Source organism: Mustela lutreola, chromosome 3 (genome assembly GCF_030435805.1).
Source record: "Mustela lutreola isolate mMusLut2 chromosome 3, mMusLut2.pri, whole genome shotgun sequence".
Classification (NCBI taxonomy): Eukaryota; Metazoa; Chordata; class Mammalia; order Carnivora; family Mustelidae; genus Mustela; species Mustela lutreola.
In genome coordinates, this window is record NC_081292.1 from 51,518,361 (window position 1) to 51,543,555 (window position 25,195).

A 25,195-nucleotide genomic window follows, 5' to 3' on the forward strand; every position below is an offset into this window, starting at 1 on the left:
ATATAGAAATGCAACAGTTTTCTGTATATTAATTTTGTATCCTGTGACTTTACTGAAGCCATTTGTCAGTTCTAGCAATTTTCTGGTGGAGTCTTTCAGGTTTTCTACCTAGTCTATCATGTCATCTGCAGAGTGAGCATTTCACTTTTTCCTAGTTGATTTGGAGGACTTTTATTTCTTTTTGTTGTCTGATTGCTGTGGCTAGGACTTTCACATTAGTTCTTTGTAAGAGGTTGAAAGTGGTATCTCAATTGCTATAATTTCTGTTACATTCAAGTAACAATGTTAAAAAAAAAGTTTAAATTTAATTAAATGTGCTATCCACTTTCCAAAAGAGAATATGCCCTGAAATTAAATAATTATGTTAGCATTTTCAAAGACTGACCTTAAAATATAATTTTCTCTTGTTCTAGTGTTACTCAAATGACATACTATGTCAGAATGGAAATCACACTTATTACATGGGATATTACTTTTTCTTTGAAACATCTGGTCTTTATTTTTTCCAGTTAATTCTATTTCATAAAGAAAGGGACTATGTTTGTTTATATTTAAAGCTTACAGTGGAACTTTATTAATTTCAACAGACCACAGTGACTGCCAGAATGAGAGGGTTTTTTTCTCTTTTGTTTGTTTGTTTCAGTCATGAGATGTTAAAGAACATCTCACCAAGAAGATAAGAAGTTAAAAGATAAAAATTAATGTGAAAAGTAATTGGTCTGTAATTTAAGACATCTGAAACCCTAAATGGTATTTAATAGCATTTCCCAAAACACATCTTATTTTCACATCTTCATTTTACAGTTTAAAAAATCTCATTAAAATTTTTTCAGTAAAGGTCTTGTACCTTGCTTGCTTGTTCATTGCAACTACATCTTAAAAGTAATGAATTTATGTGTGCCCCATGTAAATGACTAAGTTGATGGACCAGTTATCCCAAGATTATTATGAGATTGCAGATGTAATTGCATAATTTTCTTCTAAATTAGAAAAATAAACTTTACCACATCATGATATACTTTAAAAAGAACATTTGAAAACACTATGCTATATATTTTTACTTTTATTTCTCCAAACAGAAATCTGAATGAAGAAGATACTTCCAGGATTTTATATGTTTATATAACCTATTAAAGTTAATTCAAATATATATTACATTGGGCATTATTTTCCTCAAAAATTTCTGAGATTTTTGAATTTCCAGATACTGACTGGAAATTATGTGGATTAAAATGACCTCATGCTAATATCAATACATGTAGTTTTCACCATCAGCAATGCCACTAACATTTCTCTGTCTTTAAATCATCAACTTCTTCGTTGGGCTTTCATACCTTTTACCTTGACTGTGATTATTTTACGTTTCCTGTGATTATTTAAGTTAATAATATTTATTTTTGGTCTTATAAGTACTATGGTTTCCTTTATAGACCATATTTACAAACATTAGTTTTCAAATTTAATTTGACTATTTTAAAGTAATTTAAATATAAAATTAATCATTAAGGAGAAGTAAAGTTCGTTAAATAAAAGACCATTAATGGGAGGCCTGGGTGGCTCAGTGGGTTAAGCCTCTGCCTTCGACTCAGGTCATGATCCCAGGGTCCTGGGATCAAGCCCCACATCAGGCTTTCTGCTCATCAGGGAGCCTGCTTCTCCCTCTCTCTCTCCCTGCCTCTCTGCCTACTTGTGATCTCTCTCTCTGTCAAATAAATAAATAAAAAGTCTTTAAAAAGACCATTAATAAAAGAGATGAAAAAATAAAAATAAATAAAAGAGATGAAGTACATAAGAGTTTATTCATTTTTCCTTCCTTCATTTTGTCCTCCCTGTCTTTTTTTCACAAAGTTCTCCTGTTTACCAAGATTTGTGTATTGAAGATACAAAAAAAAGAAAAAGAAAAAAAATGAACACGGGTCTATTCCCCTAGGAGGAAACAGCAATCAGGCAGAGCAATGCCAAATCTAAAATCTAGACTCCACTTATTTTATTAAAAAATTATATTCACAGCATCTGCAAAACTGAGTATTGCATGCTTCACTATTTAGTTTTTGACCTACATTCTAAATAGTTTTTTACAACTGATATAATAAAATATTGCAAATACATCATGTAGCTGAGTGAAAATTTTAGAAATTTGATAATAAAAGGACTGATAGGTGAGCATAATTGGAGGTAAAAATTTTGAGACAAAAATGTGAGCTGATGGGGCACCTGGGTGGCTCAGTGGGTTAAAGCCTCTGCCTTTGGCTCAGGTCATGATCCTAGGATTCTGGGATCGAGCCCCGCATCAGGCTCTCTGATCAGCGGGGCGCCTGCTTCCCCCTCTATCTCTGCCTGCTTGTGATTTCTCTCTCTCTGTCAAATAAATAAAAATGTGAGCTGAAATTACACACATAGAATGCCTAGATGACTCAGCCGTTAATATGTCAGACTCTTGGTCTCCGCTCAAGTTATGATCTCAAGGTTGTGAGGTTGAGCCCCTTGTCCAGCTTCACACTCAGTGTGGAATTTGCTTGAGATTCTTTCTTTCCCTCTGCCCCTCCCTCACCCCCAAACCACACCTCATGCATGCACTCTCTTTCTCTCTCAAATAAATAAATAAATCTAAAAAAAAAAAAAAAAAGAAGAAAGAAAGAAAAGAAAAAGAAATCACACACACGTAGCCAAACTTATTCCAGCAAAAAATCAACAACCAGTTAACAAACTATTGACCAATCCTGTTGGCTTTAGAAGGGCAGTAGTTTGTCTGAATTCAACTCAGTAGTCAACTCAATAGTATGTATAGAAGAACCCCGCCAAATTTCTGTTGTTCTCTGATCTTCCTATCTTAGTCCCTGATGGACTGAGCAGTATAATAAAGATCATAGGCTTTCCTTTTAACATTTCCTGCAAATACACTGTGGAGAGAAAGACTGGAGTTTTGTTATAGAATAATGCTAGGCTCTAGTCAACTATGCCATTCCAAGGAGCTGAGAAGCTGAGAGAAGATTTTATACCCACTGCCATGGTTCCTCCTCACTTATGTAATATTGGGTTCAAACTCTAACATTTTAACTTATATGGTGTTCAACAAGTAGCCAGTAATTTTAAAATAAAAGTTTACTAAGTGAGCCTGGTGGTGGGTATTATGGAGGGCACGTATTGCATTGAGCACTGGGTGTGGTGCAGAAACAATGAATTCTGGAACACTGAAAAGAAATTAAATGAAAAAATAAATAAAAATATAAATAAGAGTTTACTAAGAAGAGTACCCAGAATAGAAGAATGGATGGTTATAGTCAACCATCATTTTTACAAATAAATGCTATTTGGATTTGATTGCTATATTCTCAAATATTGAAAATAAATAGTAATTCTATTCCAAAGCAATATCTGATTTTACAATAATTTTGAGTAAACATGTAGCATGTGCCATGTGGTAGGTAGAATTCTAAGATGGTAAACAAGATTCCTGCTTACTTCCTTCCCCTTGAATATGGGAAAAACTGTGAATATGACATGATATCATTTCTATGATTAGATTACTAAGTAATTGACTCAGAGTTAATAAAAAAGGATATTATTATGGGTATATCTGACCTAATCAAGAAAGTTTTTGAAAAAGAGATGCTTTTCCTGTTGCCCTTGAAGATGCACCTTCCAAGAGTTACACTGGTAATACAAGGTAATGGTAATACACTCTTCCAAAAACCATGTGAGCTTGGGAGAGTGCTCCAAGCCTCATATTATTCCATCCCCTGTAGACACTTTAATGGCAGCCTTTTGAGACCCTGATAAAAGGCCCACTTAAACCTTATCCAGACTTGTGACCCACAGTACTGTGACATGATAAGTGGTCATTGTTTTAAGCCCTTGAGTATGTGGTAATTTGTTACACAACAAATACACATCTAAAAAATTAAAAACAAACAAACAAACAAACAAAAACCTTAAAAGCTTAATGAGAAATTAAAAGCTTCAAAGCTTAATGAAAAATATTTCATAGACATCACTATTTATTATACTACTAAATACCAAATTTAGAGGAGTAGTTATTGTTTTTGGAGGGAAGGGGCTCATAGACTTTTGTATCTTCTTCAGTATAGAAGGATGCCCAGAATATACAAGGGAAATTCGCTCACATACACAAACAAACATAATCTCTCATACACATTCAGAAAAACTAAAATAAAGTTACACTGGGACACATTTATTGTTTTCATCGTTTGAACAAAAGCTGGTAGGGCATGTGAGTGGCTCAGTCAGTTAAGCCTCTCTCTTTGGCTCAGGTCATGATCCCAGGGTCCTGCGATCCAGCCCCATTTTGGGCTCTCTGCTCCGCACGGAGTCTTCTCCCTCTCCCTGTGCCTCTCCCCGGGCTTGTGCTCTTTCCCTCTCTCTCAAATAAATAAGTAAAATCTTTAAAAAGTAAACAAGAGCTAGTAACATATTGTTTTCCCTTCTAACTAGCAATCTATGCCAACTTGCAAGAATTTGTAACAATTTTAAAATATTTTATTACTTCATACATTTATGGGATTTATTACCCTAGGAACTGGTGACACTCAGTAAATGTATTTGAATAAATAAATTTCTTTTTAAGTGAATTTTTTTTTAAAGATTGTATTTATTTACTTGACAGAGAAAGCAAGAGAACACAAGCATGGGAAACTGTAGAGGGAGAGAGAGAAGCAAGATCCTGGCTGAGCAGGAGCCTGATGTGGGGCTTAGTCCCAGGACCCTGGGATCATGACCTGAGCAGAAGGCAGATGCTTAACCATTCGAGCCACCCAGGCACCCTTAAGTAAGTTTCTTGATATACACTATTTAAAGGAAGATAATTATCACAGTAAATATTGAAATATTTCCTATATGTGAAATGAGATCTTTAGTCTCCACTGAGTATATAAAACACCTTTCTCATAAGAGTGCTAAGATTTGAATATCCTGAGCATAAAACTTCATTGTAATCACTATATTTCATTAGAAGTTATGTCCCTTATAGATTTTGAGATCTTATGTGTCTCATTTACTTTTATGCCTGGTTCATGTTAGGCACCCAATGAATGCTGGCTGAAGGCTATTTGAGCCTATATTTACCTCTTTTTCTTTAAAAGTCTTAATGAAATTGTCAAAAAAATAAACAAATAAGGAAACTGGGGAAAATGAACAGGGGTATTAATGGCCAAAAAAATTGAGGGATTTTGGAAGATAAATGCAAAGGGAAAATAGCAAGTTAATAGTGGAGGAACAAGGCAGATACCACACTAAAAATGCAATCAGCAAAATTAATACTACAAATAATAAGATAAAGCTATAGTACATATCTCTGATGTAATGCATTGAGAAAGGCATATCATCATTTTTTTCTTGTCGAAATGCATAGTCTAAATCTAAGCATGAGAGCACATTATACAAATGCTAATTGAGGGACATTCTGGAAATGACTGGCCTAGACATTTTAGAAATGTGAAGGTCATGAAAGACAAAGAAAAATGAATCATAGATTACATACCAAAGGATATTAAACATATGACAACAAAATACAACTTGGAATCCTGATTTGGCTCATAGATCTCCCCACCCTTAGCCAAAAATATATTTGTGGGAAACTAGCAAAATTCAAATAAAGTCTATAGTTTAGGTGAGAGTTTTGCATTAAGGTTAAATGCATTGGTTTCTAAAATTATATTATTTCCATATAAGATGTTAACATTAGGAAAAGCAAGTGAAAAGTATATAGGAACACACTCTATTATTTTTGCAACATTTCTAAAGGTCTAAACATACTTAAAAATAAAAAAAATTATGCAGGAGGCAACTAATTGTGGAAATTAATATAGAACTCAAGTAGTAGTCTAGATGCATTGTGGTTACATTTCTATTTCTAAGAACAAAGAAAGAATCTAAGTTTCTTGTTTGAAAACCAAATGGAGCCAAGTAAGATGTCTCAAAAAAAAGAAAGAGAACTAAATTAGCGCTACTTTATAAACATGAATTCACTAGGCACTTTTTAAAGATTTGGGAAGAGAAAAACATATGTCTTTTTAAAAATGTGCTTGAAGGAAACCTTTTTGCAATAAGTTTCTGTTTTCATGATTTCATGCCATACAACCCAATTTCTTCTCTGCTACCATGCTATTTCCAAAATGCAATTCTGTTATTTCCTTGGTTAAAGCCTTTCCATTTACTATTGACCGAAAATCCAGTGTACAAAGTCCTTGTTATATAGCTCATGCTTTGGACAAAGATCATGACTCGTGGCTGCCCAGCATGTAAACACACTATATTCAGATAATTTCACTGTCCTGTCTTCATTACACTAATGAATACAAACTTTCCAATCCTTGCTTTCTCCTTTAAGCTCCTTCTCACCTTCCTTTGTGCTCTAACATACATGACCATTATCTGTCAATGAGATGAAATAACCTGACTTACAAATCTGAGATAAATACACCAAAGAAACAATAATATACTCAGACTCTATTCAGATGTTGATGTTGAGAATTCCATCCCTGTTCCACAATACATGTAGAAATAGTCGTAAGCAGGACAACTGTCATTGACACTGGCAGATGAGCTTGGGTCTGTGCTCGATGGTGTCAGCACTGTGTTATTAGACAAATTCTGCCTCTTAATCTGTTGTGTCTGGACCTGATTATTTAGGAGCCCCCCCCCCCAAAAAAAAAAAGTGTGATACTCTTTTAAAAAAGATTTTATTTACTGGGGCACCTGGGTGGCTCAGGTTGTTCAATCCTCTGCCTTTGGCTCAGGTCATGATCCCAGAGTCCTGGGATCAAGCCCCACATCAGGCTCTCTGCTCAGCAGGGAGCCTGCTTCCTCCTCTCTCTCTGCCTGCCTCTCTGCCTACTTGTGATCTCTGTCTATCAAATAAATAAACAAAATCTTAAAAAAATAAAAAAGATTTTATTTACTTATCAGAGAGAAGGGAAGAAATAGCTGAGGGATAAGCAGACTCCCCTCTGAGTCCCGCTGCAGGACTCGAGCCCAGGACCCTGGGATCATGACCTGAGCCAAAGGCAGACCTTAACTGGCTGAGCCACCCAGGTATCCCACTCTGATACTTTTAAAAATGCACTATATTCTTTTTGAAAACATCCTTTTCTGCTTGCATTAGTCTGATTCCACTTACTGCTTGCAACTAAGAATTCAGATTCTTTTAACTCTCCTATTGTGCTTCCAAAGGATACTTCTTCAAAAGCATACTTCTTCAAAAGCATGTCAAAGATTTGAATGAGCAAAGGCATAATTAGAAAAACTTGAATGTGATAAAAACTGCCATGACTTAGAAATAATTGCTCAGGTTTCAACTGAAGTACACTATCTTCTCTATAGAAAACTTACTTTACCACATTTTAATTTAATATATTTCAAATACAATTAGCATGTTAAGTGTAGAAATGAAATTTTCTTAGTGTTTTTCAAAAAACAGGTTACAATTAAAATAATGGTAAAATAAAATTTTGATAGTATCTTACTAGCAGGGAAATTTTGTAGATCTGGAACAATCCAGATTTAATATCTGTAGAGTTGTTTTGTTGATTGTACTCTGTATGGCTCCCATATTGTGATTATTTTTGGGATTCCTAAGTTTGGACAACTGTTCCGGCAATAATAAGCATTCATTTTTTCTAACCTTGCTAAGTGTGAACACTGAGCAAAAGGACCTTCCTTAGGAGGCCAGGGGAAAATAAAATAAAACAAGAAGTAAAATAAAGGATTTTCTAATATAATGTCTACAATTTGACAATTAAAAAAATTTAATTGAATGGTTCTTAGGACAACGAAACCTGGTTTTTGTTGTTGTTGTTGTTGTTGTTTTTCTTATTTAAACCACCTCAATACATGAGCAAGAAAATAGGGGGATAACTATTACATCCAGGTCTGCTTCTGGGCCATTTCTCTGGATATGCTTACCCAGGTAATTGTTTAGTTCAAGATGTTTTTACTGCCACACTGTATTTTCTGGGTCATTCTCAAATTCAGCTGTTTCTGAACTTTCTTCTATGGGAATATTTACTTCCTTTCTGGATAAAGATTATTTTTCCAGGTTAGCATAACTGGTGCTTGTTTTACAGATACTGTTCCCCTTTTTTTGTCTATAAATCCTTTTGTGTTTGTCTCATGAGAATTCAGAATTTCAGTCTAACCTGTACACTTGGTTTCCAATATGTTTATTATTTGTTTGATGCTTAAAAATTTGCTGTCATTTGGTAAAATCTGGTTGATCTTCGTTTCAGACTGGTAAATGGATCTCATCTCTCCAACAAGCATAGAACCCCTCTGACTCAGACAATCCTTGGATCCATTATATCAGGTTCATTAAAAGCTCAGAGGTTCTTTGTGTACTCTTATTTTAATATTTCTTCTGTTTTGTTTTCACGGTATTTCGATGAATCTTGTTTTTATATGGGTAATATAACTAAGATCAATTCAAGAATTTACATCATAATACTAGGTAAATTTCATCATCTGAGTGGGCTGCACATTATTTGCATCATTCTTCACACATACATACATATTTTATACATTTTTTCCAACATCTCTATGAAATAAGTGTTATCATTACTTATTTATTTTTTTTTTAAGATTTTATTTATTTTGGAGAGGGAGAGAGACTGAGAGAGAGTGGGAGAGAGGCAGAGGGAGAGAAAATCTGGAGCACACCCCGTGCTGAACCTGGAACCTGACATAAGGCTTGATCTCACTTCCCTGAGATTAGGACCTGAACCAAAACCAAGAGTTGGGTGTTCAACCCACTGGCCCACTCAGGGGCCCGCAGTGAGGATAAAGATGAGGAAAAAGATCTTAGGGAGAATGAATATCTTGAACAGAGTTAGGAAGTAGATTTTTTATTTATTTATTTTTTTAAATTTATTTGACAGAGATCACAGGTAGGCAGAGAGGCAGGCAGAGAGAGAGGAAGGAAAGCAGGCTCCCTGCTGAGCAGAGAGCCCGATTCAGGGCTCAATCCCAGGACCCTGGGATCATGATCTGAGCTGAAAGCAGAGGCTTTAACCCACTGAGCCACCCAGGCGCCCCAGGAAGTAGATTTTTTTTAATTCCAAAATTTTTTCTACTAATTTTCAACTCCGTAAGGACTGAATTCCTTGATCTATCTCAAGGATTCTGAAAAGGACATCAACAATGTTCACTCAAATTATGCTAAAGAAGTTCCTTTTCACTGTAGTTTATTACAATCCACCAAATAAAATCAATTAGGTAAGTTTTGAAAGATAACAGGGTTTCTTGGTGCTACTCTTGTTTTTTTTTAGAGGCAAGACCCACGTTTATGTCTTAGCAGACCTCTTAGTTTTGGGAATCTACTGGGTAAGAGATATCTGGAATCCCAAACTGATTGAAATTTGTACTCTATTAGATTGTGATAAAGGGATGGGAAAAGAGAACCATCCCTTAAGTGTTTACCTGATTACAATAAGAATAATTTATATCACTACCTAATAGCATGAGCTATCATGTTTATTCCATACTGCATCAACATGTTTGCCTAAAAGAGGATTCTGTGCTGTGGGGTTGGTCATAGCCCACCGCAGTATTTTTCATTACCTAGTAAATATTCATTTCTCACACAATTTCATTATCTCATCATTTTAAAAGTGAAAAAAAGTAGGGACACCTGACTGGCTCAGTCTGTAGAGGATGCAACTCTTGATCTTGAGGTCATGAATTTGAGCCCTATGTTGGGTATGAAGATTACCTAAAAATAAATAAATTAATTAATTAATGATACTGTTATGCTGAAAATAAATAAATTTTAAAAATATATATTAAAAAATTAATTAACAAATAAATAAGAAAAGATCATTTTCTGCCGGCTAGTTACCTAGTCCCATTCTGAATTTTAAAAAATATATCATTAAATAAATATTTTTACAAATGGTAATATGCTATATACAGTGTATTATACATATTTGTTACTGTAACATATCTTTAAAATGTATCTACATACATTTATATACCTACATAATTATTTTAAAGGTTTTCTGATATTCCAATTCGTAAAACTGGATATAAATATTATTTATTTATTAATGTTTTCCTACTGATGATGCACATTTGACCAATTATGAAATTAACATTCTTTTCAATTTTTCTATTTATCTGTTTATATGTATTCCTACATATGGTTGAAACTTGTATTTTTTTAGTAAACAGAATCCTGGAATTTTTTTTAATGTTTCCTGATTTTAAGAAAAAAGTGAAAAATAATATATGTAAATTTAGGCTTATAATTTCAGTATTTTTTAAAATTAAAATATAAATTTTCTCTAGCGATGAGAATTATTCCTAACCCAAATGTATGCATTTTCTCTTCAGTTTATCAGTTCTACCTAATTGTCACCATCTATTTTAATCATGTATCTATTACCACACAAGTTATCATCCAATATCCCGAAATCATAATTATAGAATTTTGAATAAGAAGATTCAATAAGTAAAAGATTCTGTCTTATAATACTCCTTCATATTAGCCAATTGAGTTTTAGCTCAATTTATTTAGCATCGATCAAATGTTATTTAAAAAACTAGTTTGACAGTTATATCTAGAATAGTCTAAAATGGATCTAGGTGGGAAATAAGAATGCCACAGAAGAAGAGATTTTCATGATACACCTTATGTAGTTCTCAGAACTTAAATAAAAGATCTGGCCAAACCTAGAAAAAAACCACAAACTAACATTTCATTTACACTCAAAAGCCTTTATCTTGGGAAGCCTGGGTGGCAGTTGGTTAAGCGGCTGCCTTTGGCTCAGGTCATGATCCAAGCATCCTGGGATTGAGTCCCACATCCGGCTCCTTGCTCAGCAGGAAGCCTGCTTCTCCCTCTGCCTCTGCCTGCCACTCGGTCTGCCTGTGCTCACTCTGACAAAAAAAAAAAAAGCCTTTATCTTCATTCAGGCAAAAAGTATTCAATTTTTATTACATGAAAGAAGAAAACATTGCATCACCAAGAAATAAAAGGAGAAAGGTATCGAAGTTATGCTGTCTTCTGATTTTTGTTTAAGGCATTATGTTAAGATGTCTATTAATTTCTATTAAATATTTTAATAGAAAATATTAAAATCAATGAAAATAAGCATCTACTGAAAGTTTAAATTTTATTTTAAAAATTATTTGATGACACTATCTTACTTTTTGAAAATGATTCTTAAAATTCTTTCAAAACACACTTTCACATCTTGTCTTATATTGTCTTTATACCAAGCAGGTACATAGGTAATAAGGTAATAACTCCATTTCACAAGTGAGTGAACTAAAATACTTAAATGCTAATTGGTAATAGCTAATTAAAAGCTAAAAATAAAATTGTTTTCAGAGGCAGGATTAGAGAGTGTGTTTTGGGCACCCAGCTCTCAAAATTTGCCAACAAACCATTTCACCACTAATGATAAATAACTTTAATTTTAAACTTTCGTTTCTGAAAAATTTTTATTTAAATTCCACTTAGTTAACTTAATATATTATGTTAATTTCAGGTGTGGAATATAGTGATTCAACACATCCATTCAACAGCTGGTGCTCATCACAGGTGCCCTGCTTAATTCCCATCAGGTATCTCACTCATCCCCCAAACATCTCCCCTCTGGCAACCATCAGTTTGTTCTATATAGTTAAGAGCATGTTTCTTGGTTTGCCCATGCTCATTTGTTTTGTCTCTTATATTCCACATATGAGTGAAATCATATGGTATTTGTCTTCCTTCAAATGACATTGCATTTAGCATAATACTCTCTAGCTCCAACCATGTCTTGAAATAATTTTTGACTTATATAAAAGTTGTAATTAAAATAAAAATAATTGGGTACCTGGGTGGCTCAGTGGGTTAAGCTGCAGCCTTCGGCTCAGGTCATGATCTCAGAGTCCTAGGATCGAGTCCTGCATCGGGCTCTCTGCTCAGCAGGAAGTCGGCTCTCCTCTCTCTCTCTCTGCCTGTCTCTCTGTCTACTTGTGATCTCTGTCTGTCAAATAAACAAATAAAATCTTTAAAAAAAATAATAAAATAAAATACAAATAATTGTTATATATATTGACTTTTAAGATACATATCACTTTTTAGGTAGTTTTAGGATACAAAAAAAATTTTTTTTTTTTTTAATTTGACAGAGAGACACATAGCAAGAAAGGGAACACAAACAGGGGGAGTGGGAGAGGGAGAGGCAGGCTTCCCACTGAACAAGGAACTATGCAGGAATCATGACCTGAACTGAAAGTAGATGCTTAACAACTGGGCCACCCAGGTGCCAAATAATTAATGAACCAATATTGATACATTTTTTATTAAGTGAAGTCCATTCTTTATTCAAATGTCTGTAGTTTTCATCTAATATATGTTGTCTGTTCCAGAATCCCATCAAGGAAAATATATTACATCTACATGTCATGTCTCTTTAGCCTCCTCTTACTGTTGACAAATGACCAAGCTCTCTTTTCTTTTGATGACCTTGACAGTTTTGAGGAGTAATGGTCAGGTATTTTGTAGAATGTCCCTCAGTTGGGATTTGTCTGATATTTTTCTCATGATTAGCCTGCAGAAATGTGTTTTTTGGGAAGGAAGACCACAGAGGGAAAGTGCCATTTTCATCCTATCTTATCAAGGACACATGCTACCAACATGACATATCACTGTTGGTCTAAAACTTATCACCTGGCTGAGGAACTCTGTCAGATCTCTCCTCTGTAAAGATTACTCTTTCCTTTCTTTCCTTTTCTTTCTTTTTATTTATTCCCCCCCCCCATCCCTTTCTATATTATACTGTTTGGAAGGAAACCACTATGCATAACCCACACGTAGGAAGTAGGAAGTTGGGCATAACTCCTTTGGACAGAGTGTTTAGACAAATTATTTGGAATTTTTTGACACCAATTTGTCCCTTCACCTGATTGATTGATTGATTACCATTAGTTTTGACTTATAGATATTTACCAATTGGGTTTCACCCAGTACTATTTTATTTCATTGTTCAAATTGTTTCAGCCTTAACCTCAGGGAGACTTTGAAGTTGGTTCCTGTGTCCCTTTCACGTGCCCATCACTATTTGTTGTTGTTTCTCAGCTTTTCTTTCTTTCTTTTTCCTTTTTAGCACTTTTTCCTTTTTGAAGCTACAAGATAATTAAGGCTTATCTTATCTATTTTCTGCTCTAGTCCTAAAATCAGGCCATGGGGCGCCTGGGTGGCTCAGTCCTTGAGCATCTGCCTATGGCTCCGGTCATAATCTCAGGGTCCTGAAATAGAGCTCTGCATTGGGCTCCCTGCCCAGGGAGAAACCTGCTTCTCCCTCTCCTCCTCCTTCTACTTGTGTTCCCTCTCTCGCTGTGTCTCTCTCTGTCAAATAAATAAAATCTTCAAAAAAATGAATAAAAATCAGGCTGAATCCCACAAATGTTCCTATTTTATAACTTTATTGTGTTTTATCATTTCCTCTCTCTCTTCCTCTTTCTCCCTCTTTGCAATGCTTTTAATAATCTACTCCAATGTCTATAATTTATTTCTCAGTATATCTTATAATATTCCTCAAAATAAATATTAGCATTAGATTTGAATTGAAAAATACCATTACCTAATCTGCAAACCTCATTCACAACTTTAAATCATTACTTTACTTTCACAGCAGAGTAAAATAATATATATTTCCTCGTTCAACTGAAAGCAGTTTCTCCACCTTTTTTGTGGGGGGGTCACTGATGGCCTGTCATTTCTGAAGTATTGACTTTTTATTTTGTGGAATGCCCGCCAATTTGGGCAGGTCTGTTATTTCTTCACGGTAAAGTAATGACTGACAGTTTTGACAAGATTAGCCTAGAAGTAATGCATTATATCCGGATTCACATTCTATTTATTTGTTTCTTTATTGGTGATATTGATTAATTTCGAGTAATTGATTAAGGTAGTATCTGTTATAATTCTCAACTCTAAATTTATCATTCTTCTTTAGGGTGTTAAAATGTACTATGTAGGGAGATAATTTAAGGCTATGTCATTTGTAACGAAATGCCATTTATGAGTTTTAACATCCATTAATGATTTTTTTCTTGGCCTGAAACTCATTACTCTGGTGACTTCCAAATGGCAGTTTTTTTTTTTTAAATTCCACTATTCTTTTAGTGTTATGAATTTCGTTATAATGAAGAACTTTCCTTATCTTCTATGTCTTTATATAACTATTTATTTGATTATATTAGTATGGACTCATAGAATGATAAAAATTCAATGTTTCAAAAATCATCACTGCATTAATTATTTATTTTAATGCACTATCTGTCCCTTGTTTGGCAAATGGGATCTTATCCAAAATACTTTGTATTATATTTCAATATGTGAATTGATTATTGTATAAATAACAGTGTCTCAAATAATGATTTCCAAGAACCCAGAAATACAAAACTATCACCAAAATATAAATCTTCCTCTGCTCCATAAATTAGTAAATGTTTCAATAATACAGCAAGAACAAAATATTAAGCAAATTTTTGACCAAAAATAATTGCCAGAAAATCCTTAAATCATTTTATTCAATATAGATATACTAGCTAGAAGAGTAATTTTCTTTAGCTTTCTTTTTCTTGGAAAACAATATTAGAAGGATTGACTGAGATGATAAAATTAGATTTTCAACCTGAGGCTATATTTTATTGTGAAAGCTTCAAATGAGGGTTGCATGAATTTCTTCAACCTATGTTTATCAAGCTTAAATTTCTCTAGACTTCATCTGGAAGTGACTTAGTGTAATAATAACTGCCGAACGTCGTGGATATCTGTAATTTCTGAAGGTAATCATCACTTCAACTCTAGTGCTTCCCTGCTGTGTTCAATGAATTAAGAACAATAGATGATGATGGCCAAATAATTAATTCAGTATTAGAAATCTGAGTAGATTTTTTTCTTGTTTTTTTTTAATGCAAATCAATGTACAAATTAGAGGATTATGACAAAGAAACAATGGAGAATCTTATATTTTACTGCCAAAGAAAGTTTATCAATGTTCTCATTTTTATGCCTTTGATACTATAGCCAGAGTTCTGATTGAATATCCTAAAACAGACAAAAGTAAAAGTTTGGAGATAGTTACCATGTTTGCATTTAAAAATCATGAACAGGGGTGCCTGGGTGGCTCAGTGGATTAAAGCCTCTGCTTTGGCTCAGGTCATGATCTCAGGGTCATGGGATCAAGCCCCACATTGGGCTTTCCGCTCAGCAGGGAACCTGCTTCCTCCTCTTTCTCTGCCTGCTTCTCTGCTTATTTGTGATCTCTGTCAAAATAAATAAATAAAATCCTAAAAAAAAATCATGAACAAATGTTCTTCCAAAAGTTAAATATCAGTGTGTGTATCAAAGCCATTACCTATATTAAATAGTAGTATAAAACAGAGACATAAAAAACAAAGTTTTTGAGTAAAAGTAGTTAAATATAAGCTAGTAAAGTTCAGGAAAGAAGTGTAAGAAAAATATCATATAAAAATTGTGTATAAAGTTTTCATAGGAATAGGAAAAGTCAAGAAAAGAAAACAGAGGGGAGTTAGGGAGTATCAGAGAAAACGATGGTTATGAGGGTCTTTAGGTAAATACCCTATAGTAATATTTCCTAAAGAAAGAGTATAGAATAATAGGACAGGGAAATAGTTTTGTCATGATATGATTCTGGTAAAATTTCAAGGACTGCACATGTAGGATCTCATAGGTCATTGTGCTGATATTCACTCCTATTTTATTGAGACAAAGACAGTAGTCATCTCTGACTAGATCCAGGTGTTGGCCTGAATGTTTGAAAGGATGGAGGGACATCAGCTGAAATCCAGAAAACCATAATTATATTAGATTTGGGGGGAAAGATAGGAAGTTAACTTTTTAAATGTTTATTTGTGGCTATGTTTGTTCATACTTTGAATTTATTCAACAGATTTATGAAATCCAATTCAACCATTTTTTTTTTAAGATTTTATTTATTTGACAGAGAGAGACATAGCATGAGAGGGAACAGACGCAGTGGGAGAGGGAGAGGGAGAAGCAGCCTTTCCAATGAGCAGGGAGCCCAATGTGGAGCTTGATCCTGGGACCCTGCGATCATGGCCTGAGGCAAAGGCAGACGCTTAACTGACTGAGCCACCCAGGCACCCCAAACCATTTGTTTTTTGATAAAACTTTCATTAATTTAGCCATATTCTACTTAAAACTTCTTACATATAGCATAGCAGGTATCAAATCTGAGATATCCATAACTCATTAATTGGAGAAAGAATCCTTTGAATGAATGTAACATTTGAATATTCTGTTGAAAGGAGTTAAAAGTTATACAATGTCAAAAAAATTGGAAATGGAACCAGTATCTATGACTACTTTTTAACATGATAGTAATTTTATACATATTGACAATAATATGAATATTGGCAATATTGGTTAAGTCATTAAGCATCTTTTATTTGAAACATGTTAAAAAATGTCATGTAAAAATCTTTCTTTTTTTCACATTTTATTTATTTATTTGAGAGAAAGAGAGAGCAGGGGGAGGATCAGAGGGAGAAAGAGAATCTCAAGCAAATTACCCATGAAGCAAGAAGCCCATGCGGGCTCATTTTCACAACCCTGAGATCATGACCTGAGGCAAAATCAAGAGTTGGACACTCAAGTGACTGAGTTACCCAGACACCCTTAAAATCTATTTATGGAAAATCACTTTACATTTTCTAAGTAGATGAGTTTAAAGCTACTGTAAAGTCATAATCAGTACATCTCATATTTTAACTTCACCCAAAAATATGAACAATAAAATTCTGAAAAATGTTCTATTGTCTATTGTTGATCTTAAAATTCATCTCATTGGGGCGCCTGGGTGGCTCAGTGGGTTAAGCCTCTGCTTTCAGCTGGGTTCTTGATCTCAGGGTCCTGGGATCGAGCCTCTCATTGGGCTCTCTGCTCAGTGGAAAGCCTGCATTCCTCTCTCTCTCTTTGCTGCTCTGCCTACTTCTGATCTTTCTCTCTCTCTCTCTCTCTCTGTCAAATAAATAAAATCTTTAAAAATAAAATAAAATTCAACTCATAATTACATCTATAGGTGCCATTTTCTTTTTTTTTTTTAAATAATTTTTTATTTTTTATAAACATATATTTTTATCCCCAGGGGTACAGGTCTGTGAATCACCAGGTTTACACACTTCACAGCACTCACCAAAGCACATACCCTCCCCAATGTCCATAATACCACCCCTTTCTCCCAAACCCCCTCCCCCCAGCAACCCTCAGTTTGTTTTGTGAGATTAAGAGTCACTTATGGTTTGTCTCCCTCCCAATCCCATCTTCTTTCATTTATTCTTCTCGTACCCACTTAAGCCCTCATGTTGCAACACCACTTCCTCATATCAGGGAGATCATATGATAGTTGTCTTTCTCCACCTGACTTATTTCGCTAAGCATGATATGCTCTAGTTCCATCCATGTTGTCGCAAATGGCAAGATTTCATTTCTTTTGATGGCTGCATAGTATTCCATTGTGTATATATACCACATCTTCTTGATCCATTCATCTGTTGATGGACATCTAGGTTCTTTCCATAGTTTGGCTATTGTGGACATTGCTGCTATAAACATTCGAGTACACATGCCCCTTTGGATCACTACGTTTGTATCTTTAGGGTAAATACCCAATAGTGCAATTGCTGGGTCATAGGGCAGTTCTATTTTCAACATTTTGAGGAACCTCCATGCTGTTTTCCAGAGAGGTTGCATATAGGTGCCATTTTCAAATAACAAAACCTTTAGATTGATGAGATCTAAGGTAGGTCCAATTTCTTTTCATGGAAATTAGAGCAGTAGTTTCTATTGAAATGCAATTAGAGAGGCATAATAACATAACTAAGCGAAGAAATATCAAATGCGTAAATAATGAGTAAATTTTTGGAGATGAATTTTATTTTAAAGATTTTATTTATTTATTTGACAGAGAGAGATCACAGTAGACAGAGAGGCAGGCAGAGAGGGTGGGGAAGGAAGGTCCCTGCTGAGCAGAGAGCTCCATGCTGGGCTCAATCTCAGGACCCTGAGATCCTGACCTGAGCCTAAGGCAGAGACTTTAATCCACTGAGTTATCCAGGCGCCCCTTGGAGATGAATTTTAATTCAGTTTTCACAAAGATATAAACTTCAATTATGGAATTTCCAAAATAGTAATATCCTAACTAAGATTATGGAAAAATAGACTAGATTTTGTTAATTTTTGCCTACATATTTTCTAAAACTCATATTCCTTTGCAGTAATATTTTTAACAAGATTATTATGGAACTTTTTCACCTCTCTGTCTCATTTTTAAATCAGGAGTATGGAGACATATCTTTTATTTCTTTCTATCAGGACTCTTTATAAGAATAGGTGATTTTCACGGAAAAATTAATAAATAATAATTCTAAAATATTTTTTCTGCCCCAATAATTAGAATATAAGAATACATGTAGCATTCAAAATTGCTTTGTGAATTACAAATTGATATTGGTTTTTAAAATTACTCCCTTCATAGATTTCAATGGGTATATATAGGTATAAAAATATTGTGGTGTGATAAAATCAAGGTGTATAAAAATAAAGATCTCCCTTTGTAAAGTCAAAGTCTATGGACTTAGAGTATAATTAGGAAAAATGTGTCACTTGAAGCTGACATTATTATTCTTGCCAATGTTAAAATCCAGAGAAAAATTAATAGTAACAGAAATCTATTTTAATGGCAGAAGCTCTTTCAAGTTCTGAAAATAATTCAATAACAATGTGACTAAGTAATTTCTTAAAAATGAGGACCATGTTAATGAACTGGAATTTCAAATACAGCAAGTGTCAAATATATGCATTGCAAGGAAACAAATAAAATATCTGGTATGTATGGAACTAGCAATTATAGCAGTGGGATCTAAATCAAGTCATATTGACAAAACACTGAAAAATTAAGAATATTGCTTAAATGAGATTACACTTAAAAGCATCAAAGCAAAAGAAAACCATGCAAGCAGTTTAATATACATTTGATGTGAATTATAATGTTTTCTAAGTGTATACATAAGTAGTATGAGAAATAATACCTATGATTCTTATTTTTTCTTGAGTACCTTATCTAGTTATGCCTAGGAATATAAGCAAAAATATAAAGAAAATAGGGATTCAATGCCTGACAGTTTGTACTCTTTCAGCTTCCAATTTTATTAGTATGCCTACTATTTTTCTATAGCAGTGCTTTTTAAAAAATTCTTATGACAACTTAATTTTTCAGCAGGATTATTCACATATGTCATGTCCATTATTTAGGGTGGGAAAAGAGGATTACACTGGGGGATGAATTTACACTATCTCAAAGATTGAAGGGAAGGCTACAATCTTGCACTGTCTTGTTAAATTTGGATAGACATTTAGATAAACTCTTAGTAAAGTGTGGTCTCTTTATTGGGACTATTGAGTCCCTTAAAAAATAAATGTTCGTTTATTGGTACCTTTAGTATGAACCTTTCCTTCTACCACTTAGAATTTTCTCTTGAATACTATTTATTTGAATATGACAGTGATTCATCCTGGATAGATTCAGAACAAAACAATAATATTTTATTGCAATATAACATTGGTCCCAGGATAGTCTGAGAGTCCAGATTTATTTATTAATTCCTCTCCCATGTTGAACTGTCTCCAGAACCCTGTTCCATAAGTTAATATATTGGAAAATATTATATTAGCATTACAGACCTGGTAACATTAACAAACTATTTTTCATGACATACACTTTTTAAATCCCATCTTTGTAACCCTAAAATTAAATTCACAACAATATAATCTATCTACAAAATATACTTTAAAATTAAATACTATAACTGTAACACAAAGGAGAAATACAACAAAATCAACCTACAGTGAATTAATACAGATTCATTATATAAATGTTTGAGCAAAACTCCACAAAAGATATAATGAGGTAATCAAATGTCTGCTTCAATATGTAGTCACCACAGGTATGATTTCAACAAATGTCGACAAATACATTTGGTTGAGTTGGTGACTCTCATACAATTAGCATTGCTATTCACTGCATGATTTTTTAAATGTGAGGATCCAAAGAATGCTCTTAGCTACAGTTCATTGTATTTGTTATTTCTTTTTTAAAAATAACTGATTTTCACCAACAGTGTAGGAGGGTTCCCCTTTCTCCGCATCCTCGCCAGCATCTGTCATTTCCTGACTTGTTTATTTTAGCCATTCTGACTGGTGTGAGGTGATATCTCATTGTGGTTTTGATTTGTATTTCCCTGATGCCGAGTGATATGGAGCACTTAAAACAGCATGGAGGTTCCTCAAAATGTTGAAAATAGAACTGCCCTATGACCCAGCAATTGCACTATTGGGCATTTACCCTAAAGATACAAACGTAGTGGTCCAAAGGGGCACGTGCACCAGAATGTTTCTAGCAGCAATGTCCACAATAGCCAAACTATGGAAAGAACCTAGATGTCCATCAACAGATGAATGGATCAAGAAGATGTGGTATATATACACAATGGAATACTATGCAGCCGTCAAAAGAAATGAAATCTTGCCATTTGCGACAACATGGATGGAACTAGAGCGTATTATGCTTAGCGAAAAAAGTCAAGCAGAGAAAGACAACTATCCTATGATCTCCCTGATATGAGGAAGTGGTGATGCAACATGGGGGCTTAAGTGGGTAGGAGAAGAATCAATGAAACAAGATGGGATTGCGAGGGAGACAAACCATAAGTGACTCTTAATCTCACAAAACAAACTGAGGGTTGCTGGGGGGAGGGAATTTGGGAGAAGGGGGTGGGATTATGGACATTGGGGAGGGTATGTGCTTTGGTGAGTGCTGTGAAGTGTGTAAACCTGGTGATTCACAGACCTGTACCCCTGGGGATAAAAATATATGTTTATAAAAAATAAAAAATTAAAAAAAAAATAAAAAAATAACTGATTTTTTTTACGATTGTGCAAAAATACTCTATGTTTATTGTAAAATGTGGTTACAATGTAGACTTCAATAATAATGAACAGATTGTTATCTGATATGAATGACCAGAGGGACATGTGAAAGTTGCATGGGTTGAGAGATGATTCTGTTTTGTATAACATTCTGCAGGCTATCAAGCATCCAGGTTCCCAGTAGTTTTCTGCTCAAATCATTGTAATAGTAAAAAATGCCACCACTCACAAACTGCCTAAGAATTCCCAGGTGAGAAGCATGAGCATAGGCATAACTGCCTTGCAAGATATTTTGTGCATGAGGTCTGGGGATAAAGACAGGAGTAATGGAGAGAGCGTGGAAGTGTCTCTTGTACAGAGAGCAGAGCGAATTTATGCTTGTGAAGATAGAAGGTGAAGTTACCAGGCTGAAAGTAACAAACAAGATATACTTGAGAAATAGAAACGTGAGCAGTGCTTATTTATGACTCAGATGACAAGTTTGGGCAAGTAGGAGATTGATCAATCTCTCTGTATCTCTGAGGAAACTCACATTGCTCCAACACAATGATAACAGAAGAGAGTGAAGTATTCTTTTGGTGCAGCAAGGACTTTGCAGCCTTTTGCTACGGAATGGTACTCCAAGAGTTAGTACTCTAGGAAAAGAATTAGACTTTCTGTAGTCTGAAGTCATTCAGAGGCTATAGATATGAGGAAGAATATCAGAGCAAAAAGAACCTCAGGAATATTACAAAATAACTGAGAGACTTTAAGCTAGCTTGAGGAATGCCAAGCCAACGATAATTGAATATTAATGCTAATATGGTTTCATATATACTAGAAGCTGATAGTCTCTGATATAATTCTAGTTATATTGGTTTAATTAATTCAGAAACTTATTAATTCCTATTAAATATCTTATATCTTCGGGAAATGAATTACGGTGGGTGTTCTCCCACAGTAAAACAAATAAAACAGTACAAAAAAACAAAACCCCTGTTCTCTAATCCCACAGAGATTTTGAAATTTATATGATAAGAATAACTACAAAAGCCAAGGCCATGTAATAATACCTGTTTTATGAATGAAGATTAAATAGGTCATCAGTAAAGATTTAATCTCTTTGGAAAAGATGAACATAAAACTAGATCGAGGAATCATGTAGGAAGTGCCAAGCTATGAAACTCAAGAGGAATATGACCCAGAGAACTTGGAAAGTTGTATAAGAAGGTCCTAATGCCTTTAATTAGAACTTGTATTTAAGGGCACCTAGGTGGCTCAGTCAGTTAGGCGTCTGCCTTCAGCTCAGATCATGATCCCAGCATCCTGGGATAGAGTCCACATTCAGCTCCCTGTTCTTCTGTCCCTCTCCTGCCCCTCCCCCTCAGCTTGTGTGCTGTCTCTCTTTCTCTCTCTCTCTCTCTCTCAAAATGAATAAATAAAATCTTTAAAAAAAGAACTTGGGGGTGCCTGGGTCACTCAGTGGGTTAAGCCTCTGCCTTCAGCTCAGATCATGATCTCAGGGTCCTGGGATCCAGCCCCGCATCGGGCTCTCTGCTCAGCAGGAACCCTGCTTCCTCCTCTCTCTCTGCGTGCTGCTCTGTGTACTTGTGATTTCCGTCAAATAAATAAATAAAATCTTTAAAAAGAAACCTTGTATTTGATCAATAGACAATAGGGACTGATAAACAGATGGCAGTTGATGGAACAGGAGAAGGAGATCATTAAAATACATTAATTTTTAGTTTATGACTTTTTAAAATGGTTAAAAATGTTTAATTCTAGCAATTCAAATATTTGCTGCTTCCAGTTATTGAATAAATTTCTAAGTGGTCTTATTAATTCGTGTTCCCATTTTAGAGAGAGACAGTACTACATGGTACTTAAGAATATGGTTTCTAGGGGCACTGGGGTGGCTCAGTCATTAAACATCTGCCTTGGCTCACGTTATGAACCCAGAGTCCTAGGATCGAACCCCATATCAGGCTCCCTGCTCCTCGGGAAGCCTGCTTCTTCCTCTCCCACTCCCTTTGCTTGTGTTCCCTTTCTCTTTGTCTTTCCCTCTGTCAAATAAATAAAATCTTTAGAAAAAATATGGTTTCCAGAATATGAATTCCAGTTGCATCACTAAATGGTTATATAACCATAGATAGGATATTCAATCTACCATTCACTCGGTAGAGCTACTAGAGATACAATGATAAAAAAGCCTCTAAAACGAGGAATTTGGAGAGTTCTAAGTTTGGTTTTGCTAACTTTTTGCTATGTATTACAATTCAATATTTCAATATATTAGATTTTAATTGTCAATAGGATGTCTAAATTGTGATCCCCAAAGGTAGTTGAATATATGATGACTTGGAAAAAACAGCAGGTTAAGTCTGGACCTTTATGTTTTAGTCTTAATACAACAAATTTGTGCATTACAGAATACATTGGTTCTATCATGGGAATATATTGCTATTCCACCTATTTTAATTTATTTTTAACAGTATATAATGATAGACTAAAATCAGGTTAATAAATTTTCTTATTAAATAACCTAAAATAGTTAAAATATTAACTTAATTAATTTTGACTCTATGACTTTTTAAAATGTATAAAAATGTTTAATTCTAGCAATTCAAATATCTGACAAACTACAAAAGATATTTAGTTTACTTGACTTCAAAAATCTTGGTTTAAACAAACCAAGTGCTCAGTTAAGTAAGTGCTCTAATTGCTTTTGTTTCCACAGCCCTGAAATTTCTGTCCTCTCATTCAAGTCTTTTTGCGAGCATGGGCTTAAAACACATTTCTTCATATATTTATGTATAATTCTGATCTTTTGTTACAATTTTCCTTTAATTTGCTTCATTTTTCTTATTTTATCTCTTTATTTTTTTTCTAGTTTATCTCTTTCAAGGTAAAATGTTTACAACTGAATTTTTAATATAAGACCCCAATTCAGAAAGTGTTCAGGGTTGGGGGCTGGAGAGAAGACAAGTTCGAGTAGTGAAGGGCAAAACTTGATAAACATATCCTGGTGAGGCTTCACCACACATTTTGACCTGCTTTCTAAATCTTCCACTTTGCAAAATTGATAATAATTAACAATATTATTAATAATATTGTTATTAAAAGAGGACTCCTTCTTCCTGTGCTTTTTATGTCCTCAGTTTCATTAGCTTTCATTTCCCTACATTGAATTTCAAAAGCCACTTAGCTACCCAGGCTCTTCGTTTATCCAAGTCGTTCTGATTTTTACTGTTCAGCTTCTTTGTGGTGGTTGGCTCACTGCTACTTTCCAATAATCAGCAGATTTCCTCACCTAATGCACACTCTTTGTAGCAAGTGTATGTGTGGGCAGCCATTTCCCCGCACTCCAGTCCTCTGACTGCCTGTGAAACACTCCATTTCCAACTGCTCAGCAAGTTTTTAAATCCACACACAGATTAACCTTGACTAGCCTATATTTTCTAGTGACTAGAACTCAATAGAGTTCTTCTAAGAGTGAGATAAATCAGGGTCAGTTTTTGTGTCCTAAATACCAAGAATTCACTCTGTTCATTTTTTTTTCCCCCTTGGCTGCTCCAGAGTTGTTTTATCAAGTTATGCTGAGTATACAATCTTACTCAGTGCTAACACACACACACACACACACACAAGCAAATGACTTTCACATTTTCACAAAAATTTGCCTGGCTGTAGAAGCAAAATATATTGATTAAATCTTTTAATAATTTACCATTGAACCTTCTTCTCCATTCAAACCTCCCCCCCACACACACACCTATTTAGGGCAAAGCAGGTTGTTTCCTGGTCTGTGTTACCAGGGATGTCATCTGGAGAGCAAATCTTTTTTATTGTTTTTAATCAATCTTTCCCATTTTTAATTACACTATATTTGGTTTGATAATTTGAAAAGAATCATAATAATTCTAATGCATTGGAATGTAGACTTAAAATACTGCATGTTTTTCAATGGAATTTGAAAACAGTATGAATTTGTAATCCAGCTTCAATAAATTTTATGATTAATGCAAAACAAGGAAGTTTAGAAGCAACTGCCATTAGTTAAGTGGCAAAACTTAATGGCCATCTAATTGGTGTGATATACCACTAGGATACTCTATTTTAGAGAAACATGGAACAGTTCATTGGTGAACCCTACAGAAAAAATATAACCTCATTTGTAGCCCCTTTATAATCAAATATCGATTTTTATATAACTGAAGAGAATGTATTCAGGCTTTTGCT